The following is a 23088-nucleotide window of genomic DNA, read 5'->3' as shown; positions in this document are numbered from 1 at the left end:
GAAAGTAGAAAAACAAACAAACAAAAAAACTCCTAAGCACATCCAGACTGGAGACCTTGAATTTTTAGCAGTCCCAGCTACTCAGCAGCCTGGCATGGAAAAGACAGTGGGTCAAGAACTGATAGCTGGGGGTTTTACTTGGCATATGCCCCAGGAATTAGAGAAGCTTTCAAAAGAGTGGCTGAAATTGGACCATGGGACCAGGATGAGTAGGACACCAAAATCTAAAGAGTAGCCATGGCAGTAGGTAAATAAAAGCAAGTGGAAGCTAAAATGAGGAACTGAAGCAATAAAGGAACTAAGTGGTTAGGGGGTTACTAGGTCATCATGTGGATGATGTTTTCACCCTGGATGATGGATCCAGGGATAGAGAGGAAGATTTAGCCAGATGCCACTGTCTTCACTGATAAAGAAGGAATGACACAGAAGGTGAAAATGTATAATAAGTAGAGGCAGAGGAGAGTAAATTGGATGGCATGAGTCTCAAAGGAGGAAAAGAGATTATATATATAATAATGGCAAGATCATAGTCTAAAAGGGACCCTGAAGGAGTCAAGAAGATGCTAATAGTATCTCCTAGACTGGAGTTATGTCATATGAAGTCGTGAAAAATAGCTGCAGAAGAAGCCATGTGCTCAAGAAAACGCCAGGTTTTTGGCTAACTAGGAAGTAGATTCCAGTTTATGGAAGAGATTGAAAATGTGTGAGAAATACTTATCCCAAAAGGGGGATTCTAGAAGGCAAAGTAGAAAGGTTTGGAAGGAAGAGAACGCCAGAGAGGTTGGGTCAGTTGTTTATATCATTCATTCATTCAGTACCTTCCAAGTAGTACACCATGTATTTGGTGTTGAATTTGTGTATATGGAGAAGACATGGACTCTCTCCCCAAGACATTCTTCACCCATTCATCATAAGCTACATTGGAGCTCCCTCTGAGCAGCCTCTCCACGACTTCACGGTGGATGTTAACAGCACTGGGACATTTCCAAGAGGAGACTGCAAGTCACTGCCATTCTTCCAAGCAAAGACATGAGATGTGTGTAGGCACTGACTTCATGAGTCTCCTTCAATGGTTCCAAGGCAATCAGAGATAAGGTAGCACAACCTGCTGCCAAAGCTCTGGACCAACGCAAGAGAAGAGGAAAAATCCTATACCAGGTATTCCACCTTCTATCTTCACCAAATCCTTTTTTTTAAGGTGCCAACAAATGAGCAAAACGTAAAACCATTAACGTCACCACCACAGGAGTAACTGTGCTCTGTTCATGTGAACATCTTCACCAGATTGAAAGTTCCTCAGAAGCAGGAATCGTGTCTTATTTTCTCGGTACCTAGCTATACTTAGCACAGTACCTGGCACATGGTAGATACTCAATAAGCATGTGTTGAGCTGACACAAACTGAACAACTGATATTTGTGTGATATTTAACAGTTGACCAAGCAGGTTCACATTAATTATTCCAGGGTTATAAAAGACTTTTGCTTATAGAAGACTTATTCTCATAGCTCTACTTTCTTGAATGCTCCCTACCAGCTAGTATCAGCATAATTATTTTTCTCACTTTTCAGATGAGAAAAGTGAGGCTCAAAAGTTGAATGACTTGTCCTAGGTTATAAAACTAGATACTGGTGGACATAGGACTAGAACCTGTCAAACCCTGGGCAATTTGACACAAAATATTGTGGTGCATAAGGAATTCATTCCTTGATGGTCAGTTAGTGTACCATAATAGTATTGATAGTATATTATTATAATAGCATTGTAACAGTATTGATAGTATACTAATGCTAATATATAAATGTTAACAATAATCAGGAGTGCACTAGTTGAGCATAGGGGGGTATAATAGTGTTGAAATTGTATACCTGAAACTACTATTACACTGTATGTTGTTTTTATTATAATAATTTTTTTATTATATTATGTTAGTCACCATACAGTACATCCCTGGTTCTTGATGTAAAGTTCGATGATTCATTAGTTGCGTATAACACCCAGTGCACCATGCAATACGTGCCCTCCTTACTACCCATCACCAGCCTATCCCATTCCAACACCCCCTCCCCTCTGAAGCCCTCAGTTTGTTTCTCAGAGTCCATAGTCTCTCATGCTTCATTCCCCCTTCTGATTACCCCCCCTTTCTTTATCCCTTTCTTCTCCTACCTATTACACTGTATGTTAACTGACTACAATTTAAATAAAAACTTTAAAAAAAATAAAATGAAAAAAGAAACCCAGTAATCATTTACTGCCCCCTTTATTCCATACCAGGTTTTACCTATATAATCTATAATACAAAAACCTATAGGATATCTATCATTATTCCCATTTTATACATAAAGAAACTCAGAATCAGAAAGGCTAATTTATTCAAGGTTGCAGAGCAAGAAAGAGATCTATTTCAGCTCCAAGCTCAAGTCTGTCTTTTGCCAAAGTCTGAATTCTTTCTCTCATCCTATTCTGCCTCACATATCATCTCAAGTCAGCCCCTGATGTTATCTTGCCTAAATCTTCATCTTCGGTGTTCTGAAATTCATGGCCAGCAAGAGTTTTGGCAGTTTTGTGATATGAGTGCTGAGAGCCAACCATACTTACTGACCACTATTCATTATTACGTACGGGATAAATAAAAAGGTGAACAGAAAACAGAAAGAAAAGATATTCATTCATTCTTTCTGCCTTTCACTAATATTTAGTGGTTTTCACCACATGCTGGTCACCGTTCTAGGCACTGGGGATAAAGAAGGGAATGAAACAGACAAAATCCCGATCCTCATGGAATGTATTTCTAGCAAGTCCCTGTCGTCTTCTCTGTCCATAAGATCCATAACCAGAAAAAAAGTCCTCCTCCACTCATACAGAGACATCCCTACCTCTGCAAATGATGCTCATGCTCTTGGACCCCCAGTCTTGAGGAGAGGCAGGCCATTTTGTAATCGGAGCCTGTGTGAGGATGCCCAGGGATTGGATTTTTGCAGGGCCTAGAAAATGGTACCCACACGGCCATTTGAGAGAATTTGCATCCATCATTTCCATTAGTCAGAGAGGTGTGCATATAAGTGAAGAAAGCAGATAGTGAGAAAACCTCAAAACGTAGAGGCTAAACCACACGTGCTCAAAAGATACACTGCTCTGATTACAGCCTCAAGTTTACTGTGTGCTGAACTAAGGGTTCTGTTGGGATTGTGCCTCTCAACCTCAGTCATCAGAAATGGTTGTGTTTCCTTTTAAAAGGCTTTAGTAAAGTTGCCTCCCCACCCTCCTCCCACAAGGGCATTCCTCCTCACTGCCAAGCCTATTTTTATGGTTCATCTCCAAAACAAGTGCAAAATAGTGTTGGCCTCAGATGAGCCCTCCCTCTTGCTGGCCACTGGAACACCATCTGCAAGTTGAGTGGGAACAGTAAACACTGCAGGTTAAGTAACTCATTACTAATATTTTCCTTGAGCTCTGAAACTTTTTAAACAAACAACAACAACAATTGTATCATAATAACCTTTCAGAGGTTAACAGCCAGCAGGTGGTCCAGCTCAGTCTAAATGCAAACCAGACAGCTGTTTGATTATAAACTGTTGATTCTTATGGAGATCTGGGGAAAACTTCTTGCCGAAAAAGGGTCTTCTCTTAAAAATCCCTAATGAAACAACACATAAATGTCAAAATGACAAAAATAAGGAAGTGTGTCATAGACTAAGCATTTTAATGTCTTTTCTGGCTTCCTCCAGAGTGTACTCTGGATCTAGCCACATTTAATGGCACAGATTCTTAAAGAGGTGGTGCACAGCATGAATTTTTATGACTCAAATAAAACTAGGAGAGGGTCACTTTCTCTGCCATAGTCAGTGTCCTCAGCAGATGTGTAGAAGGCTCATGTTTCAAACCAGCCACCCGCGCCAGTATTTTACCTGGACCCAAAGGCTGTAAGGAGTGCACACGTGATGATGTGAAGAAACCCTGAGGTGTGCAGCATTATCCTGTCTGTCTCCAAGCTGTTAAAAGACATGACAGGGAATCCCCTGGGAAGCCTTGGCAAAGTTAGAGAAAATTCCAAGGGCTGATAAAATGGTGTGAGAATGGTGGATGAAAAGTTTCTAATCAAAACCTTGTATTAGCACCATACAGCCCCACGGATTGATGGCTAGGACTGTTTTCCTCCCTTGATGATGAAATGGGACAAAAGAAAATCATTCCCTTAAATCAGCATTTAATTACTGGTCTATTATGCTACAATCAGAACATTTCAGAAAGCTCAGAAAAAACAAAGTTGAACCTTTTTATACTAAAATCTGCAGTGAACGATGAAATGCAAAAACCTTAGAACTCCAAGGAAAAAAGAGCTATAGAATGGCAATCACCCATGTTTTTTTTAAATAAAAGAGAAGGAACAAAAATGAAAAATGTAGAAAAGTTTCACAGTTCCCAGTTTAGTTGCAATAAATTGGCAGAAAGATGAGTTCAAAGAATGTGAAAAAAAAAAAAAAACACTTTTTGGTTTGACCCATGTTTGAGGGAGTTTTCTAACATGACCGTATAAGCAAGCAGTGGCAATGAGCCAAAAGGGAGGCAAAAAAGAAGGAAGCACCCAAGATATTTAGCAGGTCCTTGACACTTCTAGTTTACAAGAAGAGAAATATGAGGGTGGTAGTGCTTCATTCTGATAAAATACAGTGTAAAGCCTTTTGAGGGCTTTTTATACCACATTAGAACCAGGCTATGGTTGCTTCTCAATTCCAGGGGAGCTCTGGAGGTGAAACAGCTATAACTTAATAAATATTCATTGGGATCAACATACAATACATAATCTGCTAGACAATCTGAAGCTAAAAAAATCAAGACAGTTTTGACCACTCGCTGCAGATTTCAATCTCCAAAGAAAGAAAAACCCATGAATAACTAACCAGAAGATAAAACATAAAGGCATGAAAACTCTCTGCATTTCATGATCATGTCTGTTACACTTATAATTATTATTTAGTTAGGGAGCATCCAGGAATGCCACACAGGGAGAGAGACTTTGAACTTGACCTGAAAGATTGAGAAGGATTTCAATCATGAAGGTTAATTCCATAGTAAGCTAAGAAGCTAAGGTTGGTTGGGATTCTTCTCATGGTTCACACAGGTTTATTCAGCCTGTATCTTGCCTGGACTGGAAATGAGCAAGGCTTCACTCTCATGCTGAAGGTCTTGTGAGAATGTCTAGAAGTCTGGAACCCCTCTCTCTCTCCCCCCAGGTGTTCAATCCAGGAGGGCAGCTGTATCTCTTTACCTGATGGCTCAGAGCCCCATGACAGCAAAAGCAGATGATGCCAAGCCTCCTAAGACTCAGGCCCAGGACAATGTCATTTCTACCATATTCTGCTGGTCAAAGTAAGTTAGAATTAATCCAGGTTCAAAAGGAAGGGAATGGACCCCATTTCTTAAAAGGAGGAGGACACAACTCTTTAAAGACATGATTGTTTAGAGAACAGAGAAATTATGGGTGACCATCTTTACAGAGAAACAACCATATTTACCCACTGAAATTATTTGATATGTTTTTTTAAATCTGTAATAATTTCCAGTTTTATCCCCCTGGCTAAGAGATCTAGAAGTAATTTGAGGTTTACATGTTTTTTATAGTTATTCTATGAAGAATTTAGGTGCCCCCATTACCCTTAAAAGCTGGTTACAAATTATTTGACTCTTAATCATAAAACTTTAATTCTTTGTGTGTGACATGACATGTATTCATGAAAATTATATATAATCAAAAAGAAAAAGCTCATACCATAAGGAAATAAGCAGTTAAGTTTTTGATATATGTATGTATGTATATACACATGCATGCATACATACAATCTGGAATTTAATCCTACATATATGAACTGATACTAAATATACTGCTTTGTAACCTGTTATGTTTTACTTTATGATACAGAATGAATATATTTTAATGCATATATGTGAAACTTTCCAATTAAACAGACCTGCACAATGGGTCAAATACAGAATCCAGTGAGATGCTAGTAACAAGGAAAAGATCTAAAACAAAATTCCACCAAATGATTAAAAGTCAAACGAAGGTCAAAGATACATCAGAAAATACTAACAGAAAGAAAGCAGGGGCCAGATTTTAATATCAGACAAAAAAAGATTCAAGGTCCAAAGCACACAGGATAAAGGGCAGTTTCATGAATGTCTTTGCTTCCAATGCATCATCACAACTTGTTTCTTACTCTTATCTCTTCCCTAAGCTTTTCTGACTCAGCTACTCCTCTTACCATTTCTTCAGGGTCCAAATTCCTCATTGGAGTTTCCTCTTTAAACCCCTGGCCAGGTTGGGTCAGCCCTTCTCTAAGGTCTCCTTCTGTGGTACATCTTCTGATGGGGGGGGTCTACATCCACCTTTGGCATGTTCTGTGGTTTTCCTTCATTTCCTTCACAAGACTTTTTTGCTTGTTGAGTACTTTTCTGTTATTTCTTTTGAATAAATTAATCCTGAAATGATAGCGAGCACTTTTCTCCTTCTCCAGCAATATAGAGCTGCTGTAAGGAAACAGGCCCTGGACTATAAGCTACATTAATATATTTCTTAAGCCATTTTTAACCTATAGATTACTCCCCCATATTATTTTTCCTCTTGAAACTTTTGTGTATTTAAGAAATCAGTTGTTCCCTAGAGTTTCCCAGAGTCTAGATTTTGCTAATTGCTTCTCCCTGGGTTTTCTAATATGGTCCTCTGTTCCTTTTATTCTCTTAAAATTGGTCATTAAATCTAGATGCTTGATCAGATTCTGGTTTAATTTTCTTTTCTTTTTTTCCCCCCCAAGATAGAACTGTGTACTTCCATTAGGAGGCATAAAACCTGGTGGTCTCTTTTATTGTGACGTTATCAGATATGATGATCATTACCTAGATTAGGGGTCTGCAAACTACAGCCTATGGACAAAATCCAACCAGTGCACCCTGTTTTTATAAATAAAGTTTTACTGAAACACAATCATGTCAATTTGTTTACATAGTGCCAATGGCTGCTTCCACACTCCACGGCAGACTTGAGCAGTTGCAACAGAGAATATAGGGCCCACAAAGCCTAAAACATTTGCCATCTGGTCTTTTACAAAAAAAGTCTGCTGACTCATCCGTTTTGCAAAAATCATGATTTTCTAATCTAATTCTATTTCTTCTTTTTTATTAACTGAAACATTCCTATAAAGAGAAACTTCTTATCAATTAGCTGGTTATCATTAGGAACAGCAGGATCCATGCTAGATTCTTTCTCTCTACTTACCAGTTTTTAATGTAAAGTAGCTTCCTAGTACTCTCCAAAGGTTACCAGTAAGGCGTTGAGGGTATTTGTGTGTGTGTGTGTGTGTGTGTGTGTGTGCGCACGCGCGCACACACACACGCATGCATGCGTTGTTTTAAAGTTCCATTATGAACGCATGGATTTAAACACATTCTGTATGATTAAATCGATTGCATTCAGTTCTTATTAATGCTTAAAACTGTTCCATCTTTCCTAAGTAGTTTATTTAAATTGTCTCCTGAGTCTTTTTAAGATAATCCGCATATTATTGAGAGTTTTTTTACTATCTGGTCTAACAAGATGTTCCAGCTAATCCTGTACATTTCTTTCCCCATACATGGAATTATCCATTTCTCCAAGGAGATTTCATCCCTTGGTAAGAAATGGTATTTAGTGACCAGAATCCAGATGCATGGAGTAATTATTATTTCCAAGTCTTGTTTGAAAACATGTCTTTTTTTTAAAGAAAGAATATTACAGTTTTACACTGATTCCTCTGATTCAAATTCAGGACTATGGGATTTTCACTTTATCTCACTGATTTCACCTTTATTTCTTTAAATAAACTACTATGAAAATGTCAACTTAAAACAAACCAAAATAAAAACCCATTTGAATTATCCCATATACATACACAGCAACAGCAGGATAGCAATATCAGCACTATCACCAATAATATGATTACCAAAAAGTTTAAGACTTTTTTGTGTGTGTGGTTATTTTTTCTATTGGAGTATGTTCCACTGGGGTTATCCAATCAAATCACTGTGAGGAAGCTAAGCTTATATTTTTGATGAAAAAGGACATTTTGACATGACCATTTCAAAACAACTGAAATTACTGAATATTTGTTTTTATTTCCAAGTAATATTTGCAACAGAAACCAGGATCCCCACCCAATCTCTGAACCACACCCCCAGACAGGATTATGGATGGGGTGAGGCTCAGAAATGAGGTACGCCCATTGCATACATTACAAAAAAAACCAAAAAACCAAAACTACTCCTTAAAAGGAAATGTCATGTTCTTTCATTTTATTTTTTAAAGTAGGAATTCCTTAGAAGGAGTCATAATCCAAACTATTACTAGTAATTTACCCTTTCATATTAATGGGCTCTGCTAGGAACAGGAGAAGAAGTTTGAAGTCACTAACCAAGGGAGGGGGAGTCAAAGAAGAATGCAAAGGAAAAGAGAAAAGCACAAAGATCCTTATATTGCAACTCAAAAATATTTCTTTCAGTGATGAATCACTATACTGTACACCTGAAACTAATATTACACTGTATGTTAACTAACTGGAATTTAAATAAAAACTTTAAAGAAAAAAAGGTTTCCTTCATCTTACTTTTCCCAAGGGTCACCCCTTAAAAGGCAACCAGATAGAGAAGTACAAGCAATTTCATGATAGCATCCTTAAGCTTCCTTAAAATCACCAAACTGCTTTGAGAGATATGATTTCTTTCTTCATAGGTATATTTGTTTCCTTCTTTTCTCCACACTTTGTCACCAACTAGACCCCAAGACCTACCCACCTGCTTGTACTCACCAACCTTTGTCCCACATTTTTCCTTAAGCTCTTCTTTCCAGTTTATCTCTTAACTCAGACAGATGGAAAGCAAAACCACCCCTCTAGCAATAGCGACTGCCCTGACAAGACCTCCAGCTAGTCCACACACAAAAACCAGTTTGAGTTTAACCCTTGACTCACGCCTGCAGACAGACCATGGAGTGACATCTAGAATGAACAACAACTAGCTTTACCTCATTATAATACTAAAATCTATGCCCAAGAAGGAGTACAAGCCTCATTTATATAACATACGATGTGTGTATAGGCATGTTTCCTTACGGTGTATGCACAAACTTATGCCTGCCTCTATATCCAATGACAAAGGTTTCCCTATCTAAATATTCATCCTAACCCTAAATAAAAGGAACCCATCTGCCCTTGCTCAGGGAGTCACAGTTTTGGAAGCCATTTCCCTTGATCTCCTTATTTGCTACAAATAAAAGTTTTCTTTGTGTAACAACTCAACCTGGTACAGTTTCTGACTCACCAAAAAGCGAACTCATGTTCATCTGGTTACACCTTCCCCTGCCTCCCTCTCTTCCCCACTATGCCTTGAGCCAGGGACTGCCAAACTATAACCAATGGCCAAACCCAACTGCCACCATTTTTTGTAAATAAAGTTTCATTAGAACACAGCAAGGCCCGTTTGTTTATTTGTTGTCTATGGAGGCTTTCACACTCTAATGGCAGAAATGAATAGCCAAGAAAGAGACTGTATAGACCACAAAAACTAAAATATTTATTATCTGGCTCTTTACGGGAAAAGTTTGCCAACATCTGTTCTAAACTATGGGTTGACACTAACTTCAACCTTTTGGGATATGGCTCAGCCTTTCTGAGTTTGAAAGATCACTAAGCATTAAATTAAACTTGCCAGTGAAAATAAGCTTACTACCTAAGCAGGACAGAATACAGATTCTAGAAAATGAACTAAACTCAGATTCAAGAGCAGTGCTTGCTGAGAGTGATCTGAAGTCATAGATTCAGCCTGCAATTTTTTGAGAATTCTGAAATGAGCTACAAATTTTTCTTTTAGGCACAATATAACCAGAAATACTAATATTTCAAATAAGGATAATAAGGACTACTATCATTACATACTTTTTATGTGGTAGGCACCATGCTATGCACTTTACAGGTCATGTATTATCTTCCTTAATTCTTATACCAGCCCTAGGAGGTGGGCACTATGATTGCCCATATTTTATAACTGAGAAAGCAGACTTAGAGAGAATAAGAAACTTGCCCAGGGTCACACAGCTGGAAAGCTATGGAACTGAAATGCAAAACCAAGCCTTCTCAGATAAAGCCCATGCTTTAAAACAACTAAGCAATGCTACTCTTCAGCCAGAACACTAGATTTTACCACAGTCTCAGGTCTAGAATTTGAAGTTCTCCTGAGAAAGGGCTGACTTCTTTTGCTCAGGGATCAGAATGCCTAGAGAGAAAACAGTTTTGAACAATATGGGAATGTGAGCACTATGTCACCAAAGCTATGAATTTATCTTATTAAAGAGATTTCCGGTTAAATATGGCATCCTGACCACAAACATTTAACCCTTCTTCTTCCTCAGTCCCCATTAAAATAATGATAAAGGAATAAAAACAATATAAGTCTTCAGGACAAGAAAGCTGGAGAGGAAATACCAGCAGATGAGAAATTTAATACATTTTTAGAAGGAAAATACAGCAAGAAGAAGTGGTGACCAATCTAGTTGAGTGGGGAAAGTTGAAACCGGAAGTCCTTGCAAAGGGAGCTACCACAATGGGAACAGAGTGATGATCCTTTACAGAATCCTTAAGAGGCCCAGGAACTAACAGTGCTGGGTATTGTATAAGGCCTGGGAGAGGCTCAAGTCTAAATAGGGATTTCAGGGGTGAGGGGAGTGGTAAAAGTATGCATACAAATTAGTTGCCTACTTTAATCTCTTTCCTCACACCACATAATCCCCAGGCAAAAAGACTGTAAGTGTGTCCTTCTAAAAGGAATAGAGAGATTCCAGCCATAGTGAAGGGATAGGTAGGATGAGGAAGTAAAAACTGGAGCATTAAGGAAGTTTTGTGAGCCTGTTAACTAGGCTACTTTACTTGTCCTGTCTCAAGAACTCCTACGGCAAACAATATATATGCCCCACCCTCAGAGTTCTTGCTGTCAGATTCTTTGCTGGAGATGGGGAATAGTTCCAGACATCCAGAGGCTGATATATGAGCATTCTCAAAAAAAAAAAAAAAAAGCTATTGTCTATACAATGACATTGCAGTGAAGCTCACCTGTTAACAGGCTCGCAAAGCTCTCAATGCCATTCCTAAATGAGAATGGACATTCATAGATGACCAGATTTGAGAAAAGTCTCCATAATAAAAGAGAGAACAGCCAACAGAGTGAAAGAGACCTAGAGGAAACATAGATAATATAGGAGCAAAACAAAATTTCACAAACTATAATTAATGTCCTCAGGGAGATAAAAAGTTATCACACGTCCATAAGACAACAATTGGATGCTACAGAGAAGGAACAATCAGAGAAAAACAAGAGTTCTTGGAAACTAAAATTATGATAAACCCATTTTTTAAAAATCAGGACAAGATTTGGAAGATAAAATTATGCAAACCTAAAAAAAAAAAGAAAGAAGATAGAGTAATTGGGAATAGGAGAGAAAGAAAGAGACATGGATGATAAACCTGGTTAATCCAACATCTAATTTATAAATGTTCCATAAAAAAAAACAAAAACAAAAAAATGGTGAGATGGAAATGAGCAAATATAAAATACAAGAAAATTTCTCTAAACTAAAATTATGAATCTTCTGATGGCCCCGTATTCTTAGAACCCCAGGTGAACATGGAATACTGAGGAAAAACATCATTTTTAAAAGACTTGTACCAAGGCACATCATTATGAAGTTTCAGAATAAGAGTATAGTGAAAATTCTAAAAAAGATTCCACTCAGAAAATCTAAGTCACATGCAAAATCCAGGTCACATGAATTAGAATGACATAAGACTTCGTCACAGCAATAAAATGCTAGATGACGAGGGAAAAATTTCTTTAAAATTTTTAATGAGGGGGCACCTCATTGGCTCAGCTGGTTGGGCATCTGACTCTTGAGTCTCGATTTTGGCTTTGGTTGTGATCTTGGGGTCGTGGGATCAAGCCCCGTGTTGGGTTCCATGCTCAGTGGGGGGTCTGCTTGAGATTCTCTCCCTCTCACTCTGTTCCTTCCCCTGCTCGAGCACTCTCTAAAATATATAAATAAATCTTTAAAAAAGTTTTTAGTGAGAAGTGATTTCCAACCCAAAATTCTTTACACAGACAAACTAAAAATTAGTTCAAGGTAAGAGCAGGGAAGACTGCTGTGAAAGACTCAGCTATAACTTCCCTGAATCTTTTAGCTCCCCTATACGCTTTCTTATGAAGCTACTGAAATAGTACCCCACTGACAAAAAGGAATAAACTAAAAAGGAAAAACATTTAAGTAGGGAATGGCAAAGGAAAATCTCCATTGTGGCAACTGTGCAGAAGGTCTTCAATTTAAATTTAAACATTTGGGGAACACAAATAATTGTGTATAACGGACCAACAGGGAAAAATTAAGAGAAAATTCGGTGGTAATTTTAAATGCTTTTCACCAAATATTTTTAGCTCTCCACCTTTCAGACCCATGGTAGAATTGCTCTTCAAGGGCATCTTGTGGTTGGTGGAGCCATGTGAGTAGTTCTGGCCAACAAATTGTAAGCAAAAGTGATGTGCATCACATCTGGGCCAGAGCATTTAAATGCTGGTTTGTTGCCCTCCAGAGTACTTTTCTTTCTTTTTTTTTTTTATTTTTTTAATAATATTTTTTTATTATATTATGTTAGTCACCATACAGTACATCCCTAGTTTTTGATGTAAGGCTCGATGATTCATTAGTTGCGTATAACACCCAGTGCACCATGCAATACGTGCCCTCCTTAATACCCATCACCAGCCTATCCCATTCCCCCACCCCCCTCCCCTCTGAAGTCCTCAGTTTGCTTCCCAGAGTCCATAGTCTCTCATGGTTCATTCCCTCTTCTGTTTACCCCCCCCCTTCTTCTTCCCTTTCTTCTCCTACCGATCTTCCTACTTCTTATGTTCCATAGATGAGAGAAATCATATGATAATTGTCTTTCTCTGCTTGACTTATTTCGCTTAGCATTATCTCCTACAGAGTACTTTTCTTTCTGGCATGAAGACTGACTAGGTTCAAGATGGTGGCTGCCCCAAAAGCTGAGGACCCTCAGGGACTCTAATGAGTAGAGTCCCTCCTCCACCCCCCTTTGTCAACCCATAGCTGAGTTACAACATAAGCAAGAAATAAATTTCTGTTGTTTTGAGCCAACAAGATCTTGGGGTTGTTACCCAACAAAATGTAGCCCATCTTGACAAGTATATACAAATCCACATATGCGTAAAAATAGGGCAATTATTAGAGTCATAGTATACTACTAATTCTATACTGATAATATTTGTATCATTGTGATAATGGGAATTCTATTAATTTAATTAGAATTTTTGATATGACCATATTGAGAGGTTGTGGAGGAAGAGGAAGTAAGGTTGGTAGTTTAAGAGAGCTAAATCTTTATCACAAAAAGAGCCAACACATAATGTCTAAATTCGGTAAATGAAAAAATAGAAAAAAAAAACATTATTTTAGCAATATGGAGATAAACACCAGAAGAAACAGTTTAGAGATTTCTCTAGGGGAATGGAAGTGAGAATGGGAGCAACAGACTGATCTTTCTCTTATATGTTAGCTAGTACCATTTGATTTTAACTATGTGCATATATCACTTAGGTCAAAATTAATTTTAATAATGACTCTAAGCACTTAGTTTTATTTGATATTTCTATCTTAAAAGAGTTGAGCATTAGATTAGGTCCCCCCCATATTTCCTGACCCCATGCCAGGAAGGCAAAGTTGTATAAATCTTTTCCTATCCTATCTCTTGAGCCTTCTCCTGGACTTCCCTGGTGTTCCCAAGGCCCAGGAAAGTGAGAGGGGTGGGGCTGTATGTCAAGCCTGAGCAAAGATGTCTGGGTTCCCCTAGGAAGGAAACAGTGTCTTCAAGTCTGACTCATCTAAAAAATAAACCCCTTATAGAGCCAAACCTGGGACAGCTGCTGGGGAGAAGCTGGAAGAAGCCACACACTTTTCTGAATAAATTACAATGCCTGGCACCACATTAAGCACTGGTCTTCTAAAATTAACTCTTGGTCTGAGAGTTACATCTTTGCTCGTAAGTTTACCCATAGGTAAATATAATGTCAGTCAAGACAGAGTTTCAAAAAGACCTACCCTTTCAGTGGGCCTCATCTGCAGTGGATAAAACTCCAAGGTCCAACAGTTCAAAGTGGGCTACAAAGCTGCAAGACCTTCCAACCCTCCCAAGCTGCTCCCTGGGCTGGACTGAGTCTCCGGAAAAGAAGAGTGCTTAGCCATGTCAGTGAAAATGTCAAGGCCCAACAAGCCATTCAAATAAATGGCTGGAAGCATTCCAAGAATTATAGATTGTCAGGATGGATGTTATTATTTCTTCAGTAATGACTAAAAAAAGAAATAATAGCCTTGCTACAGACTAGGAACTGTTCTAAGCACTTTATGCATAATCTCATGTGGTTGGTATTATTATGATCATCATTTTACAAATAAGGAAACTGAAGCACAAAGAGGTTAAATACCTTGCTCAAGGTTGCAAACTAGTAAGTTACACAGATGTAATTCAAATCTAGCTATGTCACTGGACTCGGGGTCTAAAGTGAATCACTGATAATATTTGGAGGAAGAATAATTTTCCAAAATTCCGTATCAAAGTGCTGCACCAAACAGAGTGGGGACTGCTTTTCAAAGATGCTATTGCTACTCACAATTCCACAAAGCGTGGAAGTATGTGAAACAATCATTCCCCCGACTGCATAGGTCTACTATTTATATGAAGCTATTTAACTTAATTACAAATAATTTAGGCTACAGATGGGAGCAAAGCAACATTAAGGATCTTGATTTTGAAACTGTTCTAAAATAGCTTTTAAAATCTAGGAGGCAAATTGTCTTTCCAAATGGAAATGAATGTGTGACACAGTGAAGTCTTAAAGTTATTAGCATTTTTCCTGAGCGCCCATCTATTTTCTTTGTCATTTACAGGATGTAGCGTCTTTAATTTCAGCTCTGTGATCAAAGAGATGCAACTCGAGAAGCTCACTATTAAAATCAATGGCTACATTTGGCAAGGGGTATAGCAGAGATGTGATGACTGCTTCTCACCTACAACAAGGGGAGACAAGACTCTCTTCGTGATTTCAGGCAGAGACCCCAGCCCAATCTCTACACACACACACACACACACACACACACACACACACACACACACACACACACCCTGCATGTGGTATAAGAGAGGCTCAGCCTCAACCCATCCCATTCCATCGTACCTGTGAGGGCTCCACTGCTGAATGCAGTGCCAGGAAACATGTTTTTAGGAATTCAAAGTATCACGTTTCATAATTTGATTTAAATCAATTATCCCATCCCTCCCTGGAACAGGCACAAGCTCCAAAAATACAAAATGTAAATGGAACCAGCTGCAGCAAAAGCCTTTTGCCAGGATGGATTTCAGTCAATGTAATCAGCCTCCTTTTCGAAGTACATTATTGTTGAGACCCAGAGATTTGGTGAAACACTTCCAGTGTCCTGGGAGGGACCAGGAAAGTAACCAATTATGGGAGGGGAGAAATAGAAGGAGCTAATCTTCTCCATCCTAGCTTGCCTTTGCCCCAAACTCTTATGAAGAATTAATTCACTCCTCTGGGGGATACTGGGAAGCTGAGGTCGTTACTGGCAGCCTTCAAACACTATCCTTAATTTATGGATATTTACTAAACCACATAATCATCCTGAGTTATCCCATTACAGGGCTCAGCAGAGCCAAGGTCTGCAGCCCTGGGTGTGAAGATCAATTGTGAGAGGTTTTTCGAACGTGTGTGAGTGTTTATTAAAGAGGGCATGAGTGTACAATTATTTAGGCTCCCAACATGCTGCCCAACAAATGGATCCCATGCGTAGGGCTTGGCATCCTTCCATTGAAATCCTTCCCCTTAATTGATTTAAAATGATAATTCAATTAAAATAATTATTCTAATCAAACTTCATATCTTTTTGGCAGGTTCTATGGGGGCCTCTGCCCTCAATGTTATTTTAGTATTTTCTTTATTTGTTTTTTCACTGGGCTGACTTTGGCTCTCTGAATCTTTGGAAAAATTTACATCATTGGGTAGTCACTGTACCTTTCTGGAGCTTTCCACTCAAACTACAGGGAAGGAAGGAAGGAAATATCCTAGGAAGATGCTATGATTTTGAATTTTGAACAAGTGGGGGGCAAGAAACAACTGAGAATGATGTATGGACATCTCACCCACCCGTTCACCTAAAATGCAGACTTTAGAAAGGCTGGCCAGCTCGTGAAAGCTGTAAAGGGTGGATGAGTGGTAGTCCCATCTCTCTTATTCTTGTCTTCTTTTTTTTCACTTCCTCATTAGTCTTTCAGTGGCTGTTGCACTCTTGAAATGTACAACAATTGTATCAGATCTCAAGAATTCTAGTTTTTGAAATATAATCATAAAAGTTCTCTCATTTCTTCTACACAACTGTCTCAGAAACTAGGTAGAGCAGATCGTCTTAGGCCCGTTTAAAGATGAGCAAAGAACAACACAGAAGGGGAGGTAGCTATACCAACAGCACACAGTTAATACTGGAAGGGCTGTCACTTTCTAATTGGAGAAACACACAGCAATGCAAGTGAAAAACAAACTATGTCTATATATTAATTTTTTAGCACACATGCAATTTACAAGGATAGTATGACTTGTATAACAGCCAATTTTTGCTTTAAAAAAATGTTTCTGCCTGTCCTTAAAAAAAAAAAAAAAAAAAAGACTCCAGGTGCATTTTTGCCTGAGGGATGCCATCCTCTGGACCTGAATCATTGATGCCTGGAAATCCAGCTGTGGCCTCTTTCACTTTTCAACCATGCTAATGAGCATGCAGAAAAGATCTGCAACAGAAGAGACAGGCCTCTTTCTGGTGCTACTCTAAACTGAACATTGGATCAGGAGTTGAGAGACTTGATTCAACAGCTCTGCCACTGATTAGCTATGTAACTTCGGAAAATCCTTTTTCTCTGAGCTTCAGTGTACCCACTACACATTTGGATTCTAGTATCTGTTTTTAGCCAAAAGAGCCTCAATTTTTGAGATTCCAATATTAATCCCACTTGAAACTGTCTCTAAGGGAAAAAAAATGGGCTTCAACAAGGCAACAGGTCAGTCTTGTTATCTTCCTAGCAGAAAATTTACCCTCTTGATGCAAGGGAACTCCTGTTTATCAGCATATTATGAGTATACTTTAAAAAAAAAAAAAACTTTGCGGTACCTTTGATGATGCTTTGATGGAATGTACATTTTGCTTTTATACTGATGACAAAATGGAGGCCTGGAACGATCTCTTGAGTGTCTCATTATGCACCTATAGAGGAAAGGCAGAGCCTAAAAATGAGGAAGAGGAAGGAGTCATACCCATGGAGCCTGAGTGAGAAAGCTAAGAAGCCTGAACAGGGGCTCAGACTCTGGGTCCCAGACCTCTGACCACTGGTTATGGTGCTTCTCTGCAAATTCTGCTCTGAGTAGAGGCCGTCTCAGAATTTACATGAAAAGCCATCTGGAAAAATCAAAGGAAGGAAAGGGACTGTGGGAAATGGCATTAAAACACCATTCAAAAAGAAACCAGTTCAGACAGAAAGCTTCTTCCAAACGTGTTCTTTTCCAAATTACTTCTATGTAGGATTACCCATTTTAAGTAAGCCAGCTTCCAGAGGGAACCTCTTTGTACATGTACTTTGTCCATCACAAGTGTATGAGGCTAACAAATTGAAAACAAATTATATTTATATGTATATGAAAACAATTTTTATGTACATATATACGACCCAGCCCAAACTGCAGTTTTTCTTTTACTCCTTTTTTCTTTTTGGAGAAACAGTGAGGTGAGGGATGGGGCAGAGGGAGCAGGAGAAAGTCAAGCCGACTCTGAGAGAGGAGACCAACATGCGGCCCGATCCTATGACCCAAGCCAAAACCAAGAGTCAGATGCCCAGCCAACTGTACCACCCAGGCACCCCTTCTTTTACTCCCTTTAAATGTCATTTTAAATGTCCAGAAAGATGATAAGTAACAAACAAAAAGAAAAATCTCTTTAAAAATAACTGAAGGGAATGGAACTAAATCATCTTCTAAGGCCATTTTTATGCAAAAAGCCTATTCAATAATTGGTTTCTACTGTAGGAAAACATTTGACCAGCCGATCCCTTAAATCTGTGGATGTATCACATGGTGAATGTGAGGGACATGCAGAGTCCTGGGCTGGCCTGCAAGTATTCTGATTCAGTAGTTGTGAGGAGAAAGAATATGCACTTTAAATGAGAGAGAACTCAAGCTGATTCAGATGGCACGTGACCCACAGACTAAATTTTCAGAACCACTGCCTTGGATAGTTTCCCTGAAGATTCTACCTTATTAGTGATCAATAAGTGTTCTTGTGGCTGTTGTCATTTACCAAGACTTTCTAGACTAGTCTCCAATAGAATATTGGTTTAGAGGAACAAGCAGAGGATTAAGAACTAAGAGGCCCAGAATATATTCTCTGCAGTAAAATGAGTTAATAAATGCAGGTATTATTACACGGGGTGATTAACATCACAGCAGCAAAATCCAGATTTTTGTTTTCTGAACAATGAAAATCAGGATCAGGTATTATGATAACCCTGGTGTGGTGCTTTAAGTCCCCTTTCTGGGCCTGGCATTGGTTCATGTGCTTGATATTGGGAAGAAATATTCAAATCTATTTAATATAAATGGTATTTCTCAAATACCCATTTTGAGTCAAACCAAAACACTAGTCAAGGAATGAAAGAAATAAGACATGAACTGTTACCTGTACTGAAGAGTTAATGTGCAACCTCACAGAATTCATTTTCTACTAGAATTCATTAGAAGTCCGTATTAGTTGTACAAAGTGCATACAGAAGGGATGAAAGACACAACAGAAAATCAGAATTTTGGCATGGAAGGATTAAGCCTGAGAGGTCTTTGTGGAGAAAGTAAGTGATGGAGAAAGTCTTAACAAGACATGATCTTTGAATTCACTGGAAGGAACAGTCTTGAATTCTGGCTGTTGCTAAGCTTACACAGATTGTCTGCAACCATAGGACAGAAAGGTATGTCCCTTCTTAACCACAGAGGTTCTTTCTCTCCCCTAGTTTATCTTCCAAAACTAATCTGACAACAACTGTAAACATCCATCCATACGTACATATATCTATCCAACCATACATCCATCCAAATATACATTCACACATACATACACTCAAGTAATCATTCATTCATTCAACCTTTCATTTTTCCTATCAAAGACTGCACTTTTCATTGGGGATGCAAATAGGATGTAGCCATTCTCAAAGTTTGCAAAAAAAGAAAAACCCCACATAGCTCATGAGTAAGAATTTCTCAGTGGCCACAGTTGCATCCCAGTGAGCTCAAATTAAGTAACCCAGAAAAGTTCTCTTTCATACTTCTCTTTTTCCAGATTAATTCATTCTGCCCAGTGAGACAGTGATAGGAGAGATAGCACAGTATTATGATTCAGGATTCTGGAGCCCGAATGTATGGCGTAAATTCTGTCTCTAAGTAGCTTATAAACCACTGCCAGCTGTATGATCCTGAGCAATTTACAGAACTTCTCAGGCCTTAGTTCCTCATTTGTAAACTGGGGACAGTAAGTTAATGTATGTAAGTGCCTACAAGTTCCATAGGGGCACTATGTAAGTGTTCACTATTAAGAGGATACCTCCTTCCACACCAGTCTGCTGCTTGAGAGCGGGAAATCTGTAGCCCCGAACTTAACCACAGTTGGGCACCCCCTATACAAGAGCACCTACTACATGCTAACCACTCAACATGTGATTTCTTACGTGGGCTGGCCTGGGAGTTCCTCCTTTAAGCAAACCTGCATTTCCTTCTGGCCTGGGAGCCATCATCTTCAGTGAGATGGAAAACAGCTGACAAACACACTCTATAATTACGCTCTTACCACACTGCATGATCACTCTAGGTTATCCGTCAGACTCTTTTCAGGCTAATCCATTCTTCAACACTGCCATACACAGATGCCATCTCGGCCATTCAATCTTCTCCCTTTGTTCTGTTTAGCCTAACACCTGCCCTCATTCTGTGTTTACATTAACCAGGAGAGCTTCAGACAAGCACACATTATACCCTCAAAACACCTTCTCCGATACTTCTGAAAAATACTCTGCATTTACACTGAAATACTTCTGAAAACAAGATTTCATATACTTCCTTACTATTTCCTTCACCTTAACCTAATAGATGAAGAGATCCCAGACAAAAAGAAACTGGCTGTGCTCATAAGTGAGAAATATATGTGAGCTGATAAATATCCTCCCCCACTAAGACTTATATCAGAGCTAGAAAGCAGACTTCATTTCATGGGTCAACTCCAATCACTTGGTGTGAGAGTTCTGTTAAGAGGGATTCTGAGGTCATATCTAAGCTCAATAAGAAGTGGGCTGTGATCAGATAATAGTGTGTACCATAGGCTCAGGGGTGTGGAATAGTTTTTGATATTTGATAGACCTTCACTAGATCGTTCCATCAGTCTGTGTACTAACATGGTAAATTTAAGCCTTAGAACATACGTGTGTGTGTTATCATATATATATATATAGCGTTTAGACAACACAGAAGTTAGGGTCACTGACTCCCCATGTAACTTTTAACTTCCTCCAAATTTAACTACTGTTTACTATTGACTTACTATTAACTGACCAACAACAAGAAGGGTCAAATAACACATATCTTGTATGTTCTATGTATTATATAGTGACTTTCACAATAAAGTAAGATAGAGAAAAGAAAATTTTAAGAAAATCATCCGAAAGAGAAAATACATTTACAGTACTGTACTGTATTTATTGATAGTGTAAGTCTACATAGTCTGTTTGCAAGATGAATCATCTGTCAGTACCTATATCAATATCGTTTTGTATGATACAAAACACTGTAGATGTTATACATATTACTAACACCAGACATCAAAAATGAAAAGATAATGTGAAAAATAAATTCATATTTACTTACAGGTATGATGATTCATGCACTGATCATTATCAGAGGCAGTGATTGGACTGCTTTATGGTAGCCTAGTGTAATTGATACAAATATTTTGCGGTAGCCTAGCCTATACACTAATGAATGAATCATCATAAAATTTTTACGGCATACAGTATTATAGTTATATTCATTTGTTACATTTTTTAAAAAGCCACTTACCTATGATGATAGGATTGCAGTTTTTCCAATTACGAAAGAGGCATACTGTACATTAAGGTAATTCTTTGAAAACAAAGTTATAAAATAGCACAAAACATGTTATTTTTATATGAAGTATCACTCACCTTATGCCTACGTAAGGACAGGCTGTTCACTTCTATACAGTGTTCTCCACGATGAATACTTAGGCAATAATGACAACAAAAGTCTCATGCAGTTCTTGAAGTACAGTTAGATTTTCACATGAAGACACTCGTACACATATACAACAGATAAGTTTATTAGCTGTACAGGATGAGGACCATTTACAATTCACTGTGCAGAAACAGATCATCATAAATCTTCATCCTCATTGTCTTCACACTGAGTAGGATGATGAGGAGGAGGTGGTGGCAGGGTTGGTCTTGCTGTCCCAGGGTGGCAGAGGTAGAACAGGTGGAGGGAAGGGAAGGCAGAGAGGCAGGCACATTAGGTGTAACTTTAGGGAAATACAATGTAATTTCTGACTGTTGCTTTTTCATTTCTCTAAAAGTGTTTCTATACTGTACCAATCCTTCTTCCACTGTTTGCTTTAATTTCAGTGCCCGTATCATAGAAGGGTCCACATCATAAAAGAAGTCAAAAGCAGTCTTGAAGAACTGGCCTCCTTCTGCAGACTGTCTGACGTCAGTTCATTTTCCGGCACTGTTTCCTCTACATCTTCTTCCTCATTGTCCGCATTGATTCAGAAGCACTCATCTCCATCAAGTCATCTTCTGTTAATTCCTCTGGTGTGATGTCTATTAAATAGCTCTTGAATTTCTCCAAGATCCATATCTTGAAACCCTTCACCTCCGCGCCCCCCCCCCACCTTTTTTGCCATATCCACAATCTCTTTCATGATTTCCCTGATTGGCTCCATCATAAATCCTGTGAAGTTATGCACAACATCTGGATACAATTTTCTCCAGCAGGAATTTATTGTTTCAAGCTTCACAGCTTTCATGGCTTTCTCTATAACAACAATGGCATCTTCAATGGTGTAATCTTTCCAGATTTTCATGATGCTCTATCAGGGTTCCCTTCCACAGCACTGACAATCCTTTCCTTGGAGTAACGTATGTAATGAGCCTTACAGGTCCTTATGACCCCCTGATCTAAAGGCTGAGTTACAGACATTGTGTTTGGGGCAAGCAGATCACTTCAACGCCTTTGGTATTAAACTCATGAGGTTCCAGGTGGCCAGGGGCACTGTCCAATATCAAAAGAACTTTAAAAGGCTTACTGTCAAGGTACTTCCTGACTTCAGGGACAAAGCATGGATGGGACCAATCCAGAAAAAGGGTTCTTGTTGTCCAGGCCTTCTTGGTGTGCAGCCAAAGGACTGACAGCTGGTGTTTATCTTTTCCCTTCAAGGCACAGGGGTTAACAGCTTTACAGATAAGGCCAGGCAGTACTATTCATAAAGCAGACTGCATTTGTACAAAACAGTAGAGTCAGCCTATCACTTCCTGCCTTAAATCCTGGTGTTCACTTCTCTTCCTTACTAATAAATGTCCTTTGTGGCATTTTTTTTTCCAGGATAGAGCACTTCAGTCTGCATTGAAACACCTGTTCAGGCAGATATCCTTTGCCTCAGTGATTTTCTTAATGGTATGCACACACTCATCAGCTGCCCATTGGTTAACAGAAGCTGCTTCTCCTATTATCTTGACATATTTTAAGCCAAATTTCTTCCTAAAATTATCAAACCATCCTTTGCTGGCATTAAATTCTCCAGCTTAGATCCTTTACCTTCTTTTTGCTTTAAGTTGTCACATAA

At 38.7% G+C, this 23088-nt stretch overlaps 1 long non-coding RNA gene and 1 pseudogene across 1 annotated transcript in view; both read right to left on the bottom strand.

Moving 5' to 3' along the window:
* Window positions 1–23088, bottom strand: part of LOC148109661 (uncharacterized) — a 574894-nt gene that overhangs the window by 304435 nt on the left and 247371 nt on the right. The gene's annotated exons all lie outside the window — the stretch shown is intronic.
* Window positions 6171–22329, bottom strand: LOC148109662 (transcription elongation factor A protein-like 8; annotated as a pseudogene).

Source organism: Ursus americanus, chromosome 7 (genome assembly GCF_024610735.1).
Source record: "Ursus americanus isolate L20-20 chromosome 7, mUrsAme1.1.p, whole genome shotgun sequence".
Lineage (NCBI taxonomy): Eukaryota > Metazoa > Chordata > Mammalia > Carnivora > Ursidae > Ursus > Ursus americanus.
The sequence above is the reverse complement of the archived record's forward strand: the minus strand, read 5'-3'. Positions and strand labels throughout refer to the sequence as shown.